The sequence below is a fragment of the Phascolarctos cinereus genome, unplaced genomic scaffold (assembly GCF_003287225.1).
Source record: "Phascolarctos cinereus isolate Bilbo 61053 unplaced genomic scaffold, phaCin_HiC Scaffold_1;HRSCAF=81, whole genome shotgun sequence".
Taxonomy (NCBI): Eukaryota; Metazoa; Chordata; class Mammalia; order Diprotodontia; family Phascolarctidae; genus Phascolarctos; species Phascolarctos cinereus.
In genome coordinates this window covers 179,302,814-179,307,329 of record NW_027555514.1, presented here as the reverse complement: position 1 = coordinate 179,307,329, position 4,516 = coordinate 179,302,814, and the positions used below count along the sequence as shown (strand labels likewise).

The 4,516-nt window shown below is 35.3% G+C and overlaps 1 pseudogene; it reads right to left on the bottom strand.

The window, feature by feature from the left end:
- Positions 1–3,389: 3,389 nt before the first annotated feature.
- On the bottom strand, positions 3,390–3,744 carry LOC110213770 (PCNA-associated factor pseudogene; annotated as a pseudogene).
- Between the last annotated feature and the right edge of the window lie 772 nt (positions 3,745–4,516).

The following is a 4,516-nucleotide window of genomic DNA, read 5'->3' as shown; positions in this document are numbered from 1 at the left end:
TTCAGAGGTATCCTGGTCTGAAGATGAACACTAGTCATCTCAATTTGCAGAGTAATAGTCTATGGTTGGGTTCTTTCTCCTTTACTTGCTCACTTTTTTTTTTAAAACAGCATCTTATCACAATCACCTCTAGATTCTCAGGTGTGGCATATGGTGCTTTTGGCCTCATGTGCTTCTTACTGTTATTTTTTGAAGTTTGTCCAGGGCCCAACCTTGGCACTCCTTTCTCCCTCTAATTCACAGCTAAGGCCCCCAGCCACACTATGCTGGAAATGCTCTTGAACCCTGAGGACCCTGTAGTGGCTGTAATCTTCAATTCTTCCCTCTGGCCTTCAACCAAAAGCAAGAACTCAGTTCTCTTGTAAGTGCCCACAGCCAGCAGTGAACCTACAACACTGCATCTGCACTCACCGGGCATGTGCTGGTTCCTTCTCACCTTCTGCAGCAGTCCTGTGCTGCTTTTTGACAGGATAGATGAGGCTGGGATCCCAGGAACAGAGGTTCCTTCAATCTTCCCCTGCCTAGGTATCTGACCTCATTCACTTTCTATGAGGTGAAAATTCCTATAGCTGAGGCTGAGGCTACCTCCTAACCCAACTGCCCCCAAGGCATGTTAATTGTTGTTTTAGGGGAGATAGTCTAGAGATGTTTATACCTCATTCAGGCTGAACCACCACCCTGGGGTCTTTCTTTGGATATTCTCCAGTTGTCCCAGGAGAATCTATGCTCTGCTCTAACTCTTGTTTATTTTTATGGCTCTACATTCTCTCTAAAGCTCTATTTTCTGTTATTTATAGAGGAAATCTGGAGAGCTCAGAATTTTGTGACCTACTCCATCTTCCCAGAATCTTCCTGAGGGCAGTTTGCCTTGAAAATTTCTTGAAAGAGGTCTACATCTTTTATTATTGTTGTGGCTTTCAGGTATTCTAAGACATTTTAAATTATCCCTCCTGCATCTGTTTTCCAGGTAAGTTGTTTTAGTTTGGTTGGGTTTTTTGTTTTCCAATCACATAGTTCATATTGTCTTCTTTTTTTTCCTTCTCTTGGTTTTGTTTTATTTTTTCTTGATTTCATATAAAGTCATTAGCTTCCATTTGCTCAATTCTAAATTTTTTTTGCTTTATATATTATGAAATAATTTTTATTTCAAAGTTTATTCATACCAGAAAAATAAATACTCAAATTAAAGTTAATTTTTTCATTTGACATTTCAGTGAGCAAAAAGCTTGATTACAAAGTGAGACAGTATTATCAGCCTACCTCAGTTATGCCCCTAGTTACCTCATGAAAGATCTAATGGAGGTCTAATACCTCCATTGGACATACACATAGGATAGGCCTTTTCTGATTCAATTTGGTCCTCACTTTTCTTCTTAAAAGTAGACTAATACATTTTATGCTTAGGAAATATCTGGCAACAGAACAACATATTCCTATGTTAATTATTTTTAAAAACTGTTTGAGTGATCTTAATTAAGAATCAGGATGCTAATATTTATTAATGAAATCAATGAACAACCATTAAGTGTCTACTATGTGCCAGGCATCATATAATTTCTTTTTTCTCAAGATTAGTTTTTCAAATTTTTTTTCTAGTTAGAATTATAGTAATTTTGATAAAAATTTGATAAAAATGTCAGTAATTTTGATAAAAATTCTAGTCAGTGCTTAAAGTCTCATGTATAACTGGGGGGGGGGATTCCAAGAAATTTTTATTTAGAATATTCTCTTTAGAAGATCCTCTGCAAGTAATGAAAATTGCATCTCAGCAGTGATAATATATACTTTCTCTCACCTTTAAGTTTTAGACTTTTGTCACGTAAGAGAAATAATATTTCCTCATGGCAGAAGAGGAAAAGAGCACAAGACTTGGAATCAGAAGATCAGCATTCAAGTTTCAGCAAACTACTTTGCTAGTCTGAGCCTTAACTTCCTCATCGAGAAAATGGGGATACTAATACTACCTACACTACCTATCTATCCCACATAGCTGTGGAGAAAATGCTTTAGAATAAATTCCTTATAGAAATGGGAACTGTCATTATTACTGCTTGTGCTATCTACCACAAAGGGTTGCTGTCAGGAAAGCATTTTGTGAGCTGTAAAGCACTATTTACATGTGAGCTATAATTAAAATGACAGTCATTATTGGGATCTAGGCTTCTTTTCATAAACAGCTTTCTTGTTTAATATGAATGTTTTTAAAAGTTTGTTTTTCTCAATTATCCATAAAGATAATTTTAGCATTCATTTCCTTAAAATTTTGAGTTCCAAATTATCTTCCTTCCCTCCCCCTTCCTTCAGAAGTCAAGCATTTTGATATAGATTATTCATGTACAGTTGTGCAAAACATTTCCATATTAGTCATGTTGCAAAAAGATATAGGAAAAAAAAGAAAGAAAAAAAGCACGTTTCAATGTGCATCCAGACTCCATCAATTCTTCCTCTGGAGGTATATAGCATTTTTCATCATGGGACCTTTGAAATTGTCTTAGATCATTGTATTGCTGAGGATAGCTAAGTCATTCACAATTCATCATTTTACGATATTGTTGTTACTGTGTACAGTGTTCTTCTGGTTCTGCTCACTTCACTTTGCTTCAGTTCCTGTAAGTCTTTCTGGATTTTTCTGAAAGATTCCTTCTCATCATTCCTTATAGCACAATAGTATTCCATCACAATTAAATATCACAAGTTGTTCAGCCATTCCCCAATTGATGGGCATCCCCTCAATTTCCAATTCTTTGCCACTACAAAAATAGCTGCTATAAATTGAATGTTTTATCTTAAAAAAGAATCTTAACATATAAAATGCATTATGAACTTCTGCCCATTAAAAATTTTAGATAAATGGAAAAATAATCCTTTCCTAACTAGAGGGTACCTCTCTAAATGCTTTCAAAATTGCATTTGACCTCTTAAGAAATTTAAGTCATTAAAAGTATATCCCTTCAGTTTTGTTAATACTGGGAAAATAGTTTTTAAATGTGCAAAATCTACTGCTTTTCAAGCAAATGAAGAACAAAAATATGGTGCTATTTCAAAAAAGATTCCAATAAAATGACAGTGGGAAAAAGATTCAAGCCAGTCTCCAATATCACAAGTTAGTTACAATACCATGCAATGGTTTTCTGGTAAACAAGGAGCTTATAGCATTAAGAACAGAAATAAGATATTTCTTAATGCCTATGCTAATTATATATATGCATATAATAATCTTACAGTATCCCATTCAGAACTACTTACTACTGACTGAATTTAAGCACTTTTTTTGTATTTTTAATTAAATTTCTGTACAAAAAAATTAAACCTTAACCATTGTAAACAAACATATTAACACCAATGTACATCCTAAAATTCTGGTGAAAGTGAAGATACATGAGAATGTTCTATTCCTTATCTGGACATCTATCACCTTTTGTGGGATCAGGTTGCAAAGGATGAGAATTTAAAAGAAAATTTTCCTAGGCCACTATTTCCTGCCTCTGATTCATCAGGAATTTTATTCTCTTTTTCTGAGTGTTTATATGACATCCCAAATAATTCTCCAATTCTTTTTTGCCATGTGGGTGTTAGCCGTACACATGCTGGGTTCCCACCTGCATACTTACTTTCAACTTGCCAGGATGGAGGTGAAAGAGAGACATTAGTGAAGCTGGAGTGACCCAGAGGCTTCTGGGATTCTTGAGCTACCACCACTTTGTGGTAGGAGCCTGGCATGCAGTTGGCCTTAGTCTGAACCATGACCAAAGTGGTAGTGGATGACAAAACAATAGGGACAAGGCCAGTGGACAGAGGTCAGATCCTCCCAAGAGCTGTGCAGTTGGAAAATGTCAATTCTAATTTTTAAGGAATTATTTTCTTCAGTGACCATTTGTACCTCCTTTTCCATTTGGCCAACTCCACTTTTCAAGAAATTTTTTTTCAATGAACTTTTGTGCCTCATTTTCCATTTGGACAATTCTTCTTTTTAACACATTGTTCTCCTCATTGGCTTTTTGTGCACTTTTTATCATTTGGACTAATCTGATTTTTTTTTCATTAAACATATTTTCACATTAGTCATGTTGTAAAAAATAATTAAAACCAATGAGAGGAAACAGGTAAAATAAGAAACAAAACAGAGACAAAGACAGAGAGAGAGAGAGAGCAAATAATAAGCTTGAATCTGTATTCAGACTCCACAGTTCTTTTTCTAGATGTAGATAGCATTTTCCATCATGACTCTTTTGTAGTTCTCTTATATCCTTACATTGCTGAGAAAAGCTAAGTCTGCCAATGTTATGTTGTTGTTAGCTGTTAGCAACAAAACACAGTGCTGCTGTTATTATGCACAGTGTTATCCTCGTTCTGATCATTTCACTCAGCATCAGTTTATATAAGTCTTTCCAGATTTTTCTGAAGTCAGCCTGCTCATCATTTCTTATAGCGCAATAGTATTCAATTACATTCATATACCACAACTTGTTCAACCATTCCCCAATTGATGGGCATCCCCTCAATTTCCAATTCTTGG